Here is a 12156-nt window from a genome sequence, read left to right on the forward strand (position 1 = left end):
GCAAAATTTGGAGCGAAAAGTGGAGAAAACTATCGTTTTCCCCTAACGCGACAAGCGTCGGCAATGCAACGGCTTCGCTAAATTGCTCCTAATTATTTAATGCAGTAAACAATCTTTGGAAAAATTGTCATAGAAACTTCATACCAATCTCAGCTACGTAATGCATATCGATACTATGCAATAGTTGCAGCGAAAAGTGGAGAAAACTATCGTTTTCCCCTAACGCGACAAGCGTCGGCAATGCAACGGCTTCGCTAAATTGCTCCTAATTATTTAATGCAGTAAACAATCTTTCCAAAAATTGTCATAGAAACTTCATACCAATCTCAGCTACGTAATGCATATCGATATTATGCAATAGTTGGAGCGAAAAGTGGAGAAAACTATCGTTTTCCCCTAACGCGACAAGCGTCGGCAATGCAACGGCTTCGCTAAATTGCTCCTAATTATTTAATGCAGTAAACAATCTTTGGAAAAATTGTCATAGAAACTTCATACCAATCTCAGCTACGTAATGCATATCGATACTATGCAATAGTTGCAGCGAAAAGTGGAGAAAAATATCGTTTTCCCCTAACGCGAAAAGCGTCGGCAATACAACGCCTCCGCTAAATTGCTCGTAATTCATTAATGCAATAAACAATCTTTGCAAAAATTGGCATAGAAACTTCTTACGAATCTCAGCTACGTGACGCACGCTTAAATTATTATAGAATTGGACGGAAGGACGCGAAAACTATCGATTTTTCCTAACGACACACAGGTCGGAAATGCTTCTGCTTCCGTCAATTGCTCGTAATTAACTAACGGAGTAAACAATCGTTGCAAAAGTAGTCCTAGAATCTTACTACGAATATCAGCTACCTAATGCGTGTCCAAATTATGCAACAATCGAGGCGGAAAATCGTGAAAACCATCGATTACCATTGTCACTACGAGCGTTGCAATGCAAATCCTAGCAAAAACTGTTTATAACTATTAAAACACTAGAATAACTTTCAGGAAATAGGTCCTTTAATACAGCCACGGTCCTCTACTACGTAATGAAACACTAAATGTTCACATTTTCGCCCTGCAAATAGGGGAAATTAACAATTTTTACCTTTGATGCAATTTTGGCGGGAAATCTTTCACGCCGCCGATAGACGACCTCCTTTAACATTCTGTGATCCTGCTACCAGCGCCTGATATCTGTATGTAGAAACCTACTTTACACGTGGCCAACGCGTCGCCGGCAATACCAGACGTCCGTTCAAATGCTCGTAATTAATTAACAGAGTAAACAATCATTGCAAAAATTGTCAGAGAAGCTTCTAATGAATCTCAGACACGTAATGCATATCGATATTATGCAATAGTTGGAGCGAAAAGTGGAGAAAACTATCGTTTTCCCCTAACGCGACAAGCGTCGGCAACGCAACGGCTTCGCTAAATTGCTCGTAATTCATTAACGCAATAAACAATCTTTGCAAAAATTGTCACAGAGACTTCATACCAATCTCAGCTACGTAATGCATATCGATATTATGCAAAATTTGGAGCGAAAAGTGGAGAAAACTATCGTTTTCCCCTAACGCGACAAGCGTCGGCAATGCAACGGCTTCGCTAAATTGCTCCTAATTATTTAATGCAGTAAACAATCTTTGGAAAAATTGTCATAGAAACTTCATACCAATCTCAGCTACGTAATGCATATCGATACTATGCAATAGTTGCAGCGAAAAGTGGAGAAAACTATCGTTTTCCCCTAACGCGACAAGCGTCGGCAATGCAACGGCTTCGCTAAATTGCTCCTAATTATTTAATGCAGTAAACAATCTTTCCAAAAATTGTCATAGAAACTTCATACCAATCTCAGCTACGTAATGCATATCGATATTATGCAATAGTTGGAGCGAAAAGTGGAGAAAACTATCGTTTTCCCCTAACGCGACAAGCGTCGGCAATGCAACGGCTTCGCTAAATTGCTCCTAATTATTTAATGCAGTAAACAATCTTTGCAAAAATTGTCATAGAAACTTCTTAGCAATCTCAGCTACGTAATGCATATCGATATTATGCAATAGTTGGAGCGAAAAGTGGAGAAAACTATCGTTTTCCCCTAACGCGACAAGCGTCGGCAATGCAACGGCTTCGCTAAATTGCTCCTAATTATTTAATGCAGTAAACAATCTTTCCAAAAATTGTCATAGAAACTTCATACCAATCTCAGCTACGTAATGCATATCGATATTGTGCAAAATTTGGAGCGAAAAGTGGAGAAAAATATCGTTTTCCACTAACGCGACAAGCGTCGGCAATGCAACGGCTTCGCTAAATTGCTCATAATTATTTAATGCCGTAAACAATCTTTGCAAAAATTGTCATAGAAACTTCATACCAATCTCAGCTACGTAATGCATATCGATATTATGCAATAGTTGGAGCGAAAAGTGGAGAAATCTATCGTTTTCCCCTAACGCGACAAGCGTCGGCAATGCAACGCCTCCGCTAAATTGCTCGTAATTCATTAATGCAATAAACAATCTTTGCAAAAATTGGCATAGAAAATTCTTACGAATCTCAGCTACGTGACGCACGCTTCAATTATTATAGAATTGGACGGAAGGACGCGAAAACTATCGATTTTTCCTAACGACACACAGGTCGGAAATGCTTCTGCTTCCGTCAATTGCTCATAATTAACTAACGGAGTAAACAATCGTTGCAAAAGTAGTCCTAGAATCTTGCTACGAATATCAGCTACCAAATGCGTGTCCAAATTATGCAGCAATCGAGGCGGAAAATCGTGAAAACCATCGATTACCATTGTCACTACGAGCGTTGCAATGCAAATCCTAGCAAAAACTGTTTATAACTATTAAAACACTAGAATAACTTTCAGGAAATAGGTCCTTTAATACAGCCACGGTCCTCTACTACGTAATGAAACACTAAATGTTCACATTTTCGCCCTGCAAATAGGGGAAATTAACAATTTTTACCTTTGATGCAATTTTGGCGGGAAATCTTTCACGCCGCCGATAGACGACCTCCTTTAACATTCTGTGATCCTGCTACCAGCGCCTGATATCTGTATGTAGAAACCTACTTTACACGTGGCCAACGCGTCGCCGGCAATACCAGACGTCCGTTCAAATGCTCGTAATTAATTAACAGAGTAAACAATCATTGCAAAAATTGTCAGAGAAGCTTCTAATGAATCTCAGACACGTAATGCATATCGATATTATGCAATAGTTGGAGCGAAAAGTGGAGAAAACTATCGTTTTCCCCTAACGCGACAAGCGTCGGCAATGCAACGGCTTCGCTAAATTGCTCCTAATTATTTAATGCAGTAAACAATCTTTCCAAAAATTGTCATAGAAACTTCATACCAATCTCAGCTACGTAATGCATATCGATATTATGCAATAGTTGGAGCGAAAAGTGGAGAAAACTATCGTTTTCCCCTAACGCGACAAGCGTCGGCAATGCAACGGCTTCGCTAAATTGCTCCTAATTATTTAATGCAGTAAACAATCTTTGGAAAAATTGTCATAGAAACTTCATACCAATCTCAGCTACGTAATGCATATCGATACTATGCAATAGTTGCAGCGAAAAGTGGAGAAAAATATCGTTTTCCCCTAACGCGAAAAGCGTCGGCAATACAACGCCTCCGCTAAATTGCTCGTAATTCATTAATGCAATAAACAATCTTTGCAAAAATTGGCATAGAAACTTCTTACGAATCTCAGCTACGTGACGCACGCTTAAATTATTATAGAATTGGACGGAAGGACGCGAAAACTATCGATTTTTCCTAACGACACACAGGTCGGAAATGCTTCTGCTTCCGTCAATTGCTCGTAATTAACTAACGGAGTAAACAATCGTTGCAAAAGTAGTCCTAGAATCTTACTACGAATATCAGCTACCTAATGCGTGTCCAAATTATGCAACAATCGAGGCGGAAAATCGTGAAAACCATCGATTACCATTGTCACTACGAGCGTTGCAATGCAAATCCTAGCAAAAACTGTTTATAACTATTAAAACACTAGAATAACTTTCAGGAAATAGGTCCTTTAATACAGCCACGGTCCTCTACTACGTAATGAAACACTAAATGTTCACATTTTCGCCCTGCAAATAGGGGAAATTAACAATTTTTACCTTTGATGCAATTTTGGCGGGAAATCTTTCACGCCGCCGATAGACGACCTCCTTTAACATTCTGTGATCCTGCTACCAGCGCCTGATATCTGTATGTAGAAACCTACTTTACACGTGGCCAACGCGTCGCCGGCAATACCAGACGTCCGTTCAAATGCTCGTAATTAATTAACAGAGTAAACAATCATTGCAAAAATTGTCAGAGAAGCTTCTAATGAATCTCAGACACGTAATGCATATCGATATTATGCAATAGTTGGAGCGAAAAGTGGAGAAAACTATCGTTTTCCCCTAACGCGACAAGCGTCGGCAACGCAACGGCTTCGCTAAATTGCTCGTAATTCATTAACGCAATAAACAATCTTTGCAAAAATTGTCACAGAGACTTCATACCAATCTCAGCTACGTAATGCATATCGATATTATGCAAAATTTGGAGCGAAAAGTGGAGAAAACTATCGTTTTCCCCTAACGCGACAAGCGTCGGCAATGCAACGGCTTCGCTAAATTGCTCCTAATTATTTAATGCAGTAAACAATCTTTGGAAAAATTGTCATAGAAACTTCATACCAATCTCAGCTACGTAATGCATATCGATACTATGCAATAGTTGCAGCGAAAAGTGGAGAAAACTATCGTTTTCCCCTAACGCGACAAGCGTCGGCAATGCAACGGCTTCGCTAAATTGCTCCTAATTATTTAATGCAGTAAACAATCTTTCCAAAAATTGTCATAGAAACTTCATACCAATCTCAGCTACGTAATGCATATCGATATTATGCAATAGTTGGAGCGAAAAGTGGAGAAAACTATCGTTTTCCCCTAACGCGACAAGCGTCGGCAATGCAACGGCTTCGCTAAATTGCTCCTAATTATTTAATGCAGTAAACAATCTTTGCAAAAATTGTCATAGAAACTTCTTAGCAATCTCAGCTACGTAATGCATATCGATATTATGCAATAGTTGGAGCGAAAAGTGGAGAAAACTATCGTTTTCCCCTAACGCGACAAGCGTCGGCAATGCAACGGCTTCGCTAAATTGCTCCTAATTATTTAATGCAGTAAACAATCTTTCCAAAAATTGTCATAGAAACTTCATACCAATCTCAGCTACGTAATGCATATCGATATTGTGCAAAATTTGGAGCGAAAAGTGGAGAAAAATATCGTTTTCCACTAACGCGACAAGCGTCGGCAATGCAACGGCTTCGCTAAATTGCTCATAATTATTTAATGCCGTAAACAATCTTTGCAAAAATTGTCATAGAAACTTCATACCAATCTCAGCTACGTAATGCATATCGATATTATGCAATAGTTGGAGCGAAAAGTGGAGAAATCTATCGTTTTCCCCTAACGCGACAAGCGTCGGCAATGCAACGCCTCCGCTAAATTGCTCGTAATTCATTAATGCAATAAACAATCTTTGCAAAAATTGGCATAGAAAATTCTTACGAATCTCAGCTACGTGACGCACGCTTCAATTATTATAGAATTGGACGGAAGGACGCGAAAACTATCGATTTTTCCTAACGACACACAGGTCGGAAATGCTTCTGCTTCCGTCAATTGCTCATAATTAACTAACGGAGTAAACAATCGTTGCAAAAGTAGTCCTAGAATCTTGCTACGAATATCAGCTACCAAATGCGTGTCCAAATTATGCAGCAATCGAGGCGGAAAATCGTGAAAACCATCGATTACCATTGTCACTACGAGCGTTGCAATGCAAATCCTAGCAAAAACTGTTTATAACTATTAAAATACTAGAATAACTTTCAGGAAATAGGTCCTTGAATACAGCCACGGTTCTCTACTACGTAATGAAACACTAAATGTTCACATTTTCGCCCTGCAAATAGGGGAAATTAACAATTTTTACCTTTGAAGCAATTTTGGCGGGAAATCTTTCACGCCGCCGATGGACGACCTCCTTTAACATTCTGTGATCCTGCTACCAGCGCCTGATATCGGTATGTAGAAACCTACTTTACACGTGGCCAACGCGTCGCCGGCAATACCAGACGTCCGTTCAAATGCTCGTAATTAATTAACAGAGTAAACAATCATTGCAAAAATTGTCAGAGACGCTTCTTATGAATCTCAGACACGTAATGCATATGGATATTATGGAATAGTTGAAGCGAAAAGTGGAGAAAACTATCGTTTTCCCCTAACGCGACAAGCGTCGGCAATGCAACGGCTTCGCTAAATTGCTCATAATTATTTAATGCGGTAAACAATCTTTGCAAAAATTGTCACAGAAACTTCATACCAATCTCAGCTACGTAATGCATACCGATATTATGCAATAGTTGGAGCGAAAAGTGGAGAAAACTATCGTTTTCCCCTAACGCGACAAGCGTCGGCAATGCAACGGCTTCGCTAAATTGCTCATAATTACTTAATGCGGTAAACAATCTTTGCAAAAATTGTCACAGAAACTTCATACCAATCTCAGCTACGTAATGCATATCGATATTATGCAAAATTTGGAGCGAAAAGTGGAGAAAACTATCGTTTTCCCCTAACGCGACAAGCGTCGGCAATGCAACGGCTTCGCTAAATTGCTCGTAATTCATTAACGCAATAAACAATCTTTGCAAAAATTGTCACAGAGACTTCATACCAATCTCAGCTACGTAATGCATATCGATATTATGCAAAATTTGGAGCGAAAAGTGGAGAAAACTATCGTTTTCCCCTAACGCGACAAGCGTCGGCAATGCAACGGCTTCGCTAAATTGCTCCTAATTATTTAATGCAGTAAACAATCTTTGGAAAAATTGTCATAGAAACTTCATACCAATCTCAGCTACGTAATGCATATCGATACTATGCAATAGTTGCAGCGAAAAGTGGAGAAAAATATCGTTTTCCCCTAACGCGAAAAGCGTCGGCAATACAACGCCTCCGCTAAATTGCTCGTAATTCATTAATGCAATAAACAATCTTTGCAAAAATTGGCATAGAAACTTCTTACGAATCTCAGCTACGTGACGCACGCTTAAATTATTATAGAATTGGACGGAAGGACGCGAAAACTATCGATTTTTCCTAACGACACACAGGTCGGAAATGCTTCTGCTTCCGTCAATTGCTCATAATTAACTAACGGAGTAAACAATCGTTGCAAAAGTAGTCCTAGAATCTTGCTACGAATATCAGCTACCAAATGCGTGTCCAAATTATGCAGCAATCGAGGCGGAAAATCGTGAAAACCATCGATTACCATTGTCACTACGAGCGTTGCAATGCAAATCCTAGCAAAAACTGTTTATAACTATTAAAATACTAGAATAACTCTCAGGAAATAGGTCCTTGAATACAGCCACGGTTCTCTACTACGTAATGAAACACTAAATGTTCACATTTTCGCCCTGCAAATAGGGGAAATTAACAATTTTTACCTTTGAAGCAATTTTGGCGGGAAATCTTTCACGCCGCCGATGGACGACCTCCTTTAACATTCTGTGATCCTGCTACCAGCGCCTGATATCTGTATGTAGAAACCTACTTTACACGTGGCCAACGCGTCGCCGGCAATACCAGACGTCCGTTCAAATGCTCGTAATTAATTAACAGAGTAAACAATCATTGCAAAAATTGTCAGAGACGCTTCTTATGAATCTCAGACACGTAATGCATATCGATATTATGGAATAGTTGAAGCGAAAAGTGGAGAAAACTATCGTTTTCCCCTAACGCGACAAGCGTCGGCAATGCAACGGCTTCGCTAAATTGCTCATAATTATTTAATGCGGTAAACAATCTTTGCAAAAATTGTCACAGAAACTTCATACCAATCTCAGCTACGTAATGCATACCGATATTATGCAATAGTTGGAGCGAAAAGTGGAGAAAACTATCGTTTTCCCCTAACGCGACAAGCGTCGGCAATGCAACGGCTTCGCTAAATTGCTCATAATTACTTAATGCGGTAAACAATCTTTGCAAAAATTGTCACAGAAACTTCATACCAATCTCAGCTACGTAATGCATATCGATATTATGCAAAATTTGGAGTGAAAAGTGGAGAAAACTATCGTTTTCCCCTAACGCGACAAGCATCGGCAATGCAACGACTCCGCTAAATTGCTCGTAATTCATTAACGCAATAAACAATCTTTGCAAAAATTGTCACAGAGACTTCATACCAATCTCAGCTACGTAATGCATATCGATATTATGCAAAATTTGGAGCGAAAAGTGGAGAAAACTATCGTTTTCCCCTAACGCGACAAGCGTCGGCAATGCAACGGCTTCGCTAAATTGCTCCTAATTATTTAATGCAGTAAACAATCTTTGGAAAAATTGTCATAGAAACTTCATACCAATCTCAGCTACGTAATGCATATCGATACTATGCAATAGTTGCAGCGAAAAGTGGAGAAAAATATCGTTTTCCCCTAACGCGAAAAGCGTCGGCAATACAACGCCTCCGCTAAATTGCTCGTAATTCATTAATGCAATAAACAATCTTTGCAAAAATTGGCATAGAAACTTCTTACGAATCTCAGCTACGTGACGCACGCTTAAATTATTATAGAATTGGACGGAAGGACGCGAAAACTATCGATTTTTCCTAACGACACACAGGTCGGAAATGCTTCTGCTTCCGTCAATTGCTCGTAATTAACTAACGGAGTAAACAATCGTTGCAAAAGTAGTCCTAGAATCTTACTACGAATATCAGCTACCTAATGCGTGTCCAAATTATGCAACAATCGAGGCGGAAAATCGTGAAAACCATCGATTACCATTGTCACTACGAGCGTTGCAATGCAAATCCTAGCAAAAACTGTTTATAACTATTAAAACACTAGAATAACTTTCAGGAAATAGGTCCTTTAATACAGCCACGGTCCTCTACTACGTAATGAAACACTAAATGTTCACATTTTCGCCCTGCAAATAGGGGAAATTAACAATTTTTACCTTTGATGCAATTTTGGCGGGAAATCTTTCACGCCGCCGATAGACGACCTCCTTTAACATTCTGTGATCCTGCTACCAGCGCCTGATATCTGTATGTAGAAACCTACTTTACACGTGGCCAACGCGTCGCCGGCAATACCAGACGTCCGTTCAAATGCTCGTAATTAATTAACAGAGTAAACAATCATTGCAAAAATTGTCAGAGAAGCTTCTAATGAATCTCAGACACGTAATGCATATCGATATTATGCAATAGTTGGAGCGAAAAGTGGAGAAAACTATCGTTTTCCCCTAACGCGACAAGCGTCGGCAACGCAACGGCTTCGCTAAATTGCTCCTAATTATTTAATGCGGTAAACAATCTTTGCAAAAATTGTCACAGAAACTTCATACCAATCTCAGCTACGTAATGAATATCGATATTATGCAAAATTTGGAGCGAAAAGTGGATAAAAATATGGTTTTCCCCTAACGCGACAAGCGTCGGCAATGCAATCGCTTCGCTAAACTGCTCCTAATTATTTAATGCAGTAAAGAATCTTTGCAAAAATTGTCATAGAAACTTCTTAGCAATCTCAGCTACGTAATGCATATCGATATTATGCAATAGTTGGAGCGAAAAGTGGAGAAAACTATCGTTTTCCCCTAACGCGACAAGCGTCGGCAATGCAACGGCTTCGCTAAATTGCTCCTAATTATTTAATGCAGTAAACAATCTTTGCAAAAATTGTCATAGAAACTTCTTAGCAATCTCAGCTACGTAATGCATATCGATATTATGCAATAGTTGGAGCGAAAAGTGGAGAAAACTATCGTTTTCCCCTAACGCGACAAGCGTCGGCAATGCAACGGCTTCGCTAAATTGCTCCTAATTATTTAATGCAGTAAACAATCTTTCCAAAAATTGTCATAGAAACTTCATACCAATCTCAGCTACGTAATGCATATCGATATTGTGCAAAATTTGGAGCGAAAAGTGGAGAAAAATATCGTTTTCCACTAACGCGACAAGCGTCGGCAATGCAACGGCTTCGCTAAATTGCTCATAATTATTTAATGCCGTAAACAATCTTTGCAAAAATTGTCATAGAAACTTCATACCAATCTCAGCTACGTAATGCATATCGATATTATGCAATAGTTGGAGCGAAAAGTGGAGAAATCTATCGTTTTCCCCTAACGCGACAAGCGTCGGCAATGCAACGCCTCCGCTAAATTGCTCGTAATTCATTAATGCAATAAACAATCTTTGCAAAAATTGGCATAGAAAATTCTTACGAATCTCAGCTACGTGACGCACGCTTCAATTATTATAGAATTGGACGGAAGGACGCGAAAACTATCGATTTTTCCTAACGACACACAGGTCGGAAATGCTTCTGCTTCCGTCAATTGCTCATAATTAACTAACGGAGTAAACAATCGTTGCAAAAGTAGTCCTAGAATCTTGCTACGAATATCAGCTACCAAATGCGTGTCCAAATTATGCAGCAATCGAGGCGGAAAATCGTGAAAACCATCGATTACCATTGTCACTACGAGCGTTGCAATGCAAATCCTAGCAAAAACTGTTTATAACTATTAAAATACTAGAATAACTTTCAGGAAATAGGTCCTTGAATACAGCCACGGTTCTCTACTACGTAATGAAACACTAAATGTTCACATTTTCGCCCTGCAAATAGGGGAAATTAACAATTTTTACCTTTGAAGCAATTTTGGCGGGAAATCTTTCACGCCGCCGATGGACGACCTCCTTTAACATTCTGTGATCCTGCTACCAGCGCCTGATATCGGTATGTAGAAACCTACTTTACACGTGGCCAACGCGTCGCCGGCAATACCAGACGTCCGTTCAAATGCTCGTAATTAATTAACAGAGTAAACAATCATTGCAAAAATTGTCAGAGACGCTTCTTATGAATCTCAGACACGTAATGCATATGGATATTATGGAATAGTTGAAGCGAAAAGTGGAGAAAACTATCGTTTTCCCCTAACGCGACAAGCGTCGGCAATGCAACGGCTTCGCTAAATTGCTCATAATTATTTAATGCGGTAAACAATCTTTGCAAAAATTGTCACAGAAACTTCATACCAATCTCAGCTACGTAATGCATACCGATATTATGCAATAGTTGGAGCGAAAAGTGGAGAAAACTATCGTTTTCCCCTAACGCGACAAGCGTCGGCAATGCAACGGCTTCGCTAAATTGCTCATAATTACTTAATGCGGTAAACAATCTTTGCAAAAATTGTCACAGAAACTTCATACCAATCTCAGCTACGTAATGCATATCGATATTATGCAAAATTTGGAGCGAAAAGTGGAGAAAACTATCGTTTTCCCCTAACGCGACAAGCGTCGGCAATGCAACGGCTTCGCTAAATTGCTCGTAATTCATTAACGCAATAAACAATCTTTGCAAAAATTGTCACAGAGACTTCATACCAATCTCAGCTACGTAATGCATATCGATATTATGCAAAATTTGGAGCGAAAAGTGGAGAAAACTATCGTTTTCCCCTAACGCGACAAGCGTCGGCAATGCAACGGCTTCGCTAAATTGCTCCTAATTATTTAATGCAGTAAACAATCTTTGGAAAAATTGTCATAGAAACTTCATACCAATCTCAGCTACGTAATGCATATCGATACTATGCAATAGTTGCAGCGAAAAGTGGAGAAAAATATCGTTTTCCCCTAACGCGAAAAGCGTCGGCAATACAACGCCTCCGCTAAATTGCTCGTAATTCATTAATGCAATAAACAATCTTTGCAAAAATTGGCATAGAAACTTCTTACGAATCTCAGCTACGTGACGCACGCTTAAATTATTATAGAATTGGACGGAAGGACGCGAAAACTATCGATTTTTCCTAACGACACACAGGTCGGAAATGCTTCTGCTTCCGTCAATTGCTCATAATTAACTAACGGAGTAAACAATCGTTGCAAAAGTAGTCCTAGAATCTTGCTACGAATATCAGCTACCAAATGCGTGTCCAAATTATGCAGCAATCGAGGCGGAAAATCGTGAAAACCATCGATTACCATTG

At 39.5% G+C, this 12156-nt stretch overlaps 1 protein-coding gene across 2 annotated transcripts in view; it reads right to left on the reverse strand.

The window, feature by feature from the left end:
* Cad99c (cadherin 99C) overlaps positions 1-12156 on the reverse strand; it is a 205953-nt gene that overhangs the window by 59457 nt on the left and 134340 nt on the right. The gene's annotated exons all lie outside the window — the stretch shown is intronic.

The sequence above is a fragment of the Ptiloglossa arizonensis genome, chromosome 4 (genome assembly GCF_051014685.1).
Source record: "Ptiloglossa arizonensis isolate GNS036 chromosome 4, iyPtiAriz1_principal, whole genome shotgun sequence".
NCBI classification, from domain to species: Eukaryota; Metazoa; Arthropoda; class Insecta; order Hymenoptera; family Colletidae; genus Ptiloglossa; species Ptiloglossa arizonensis.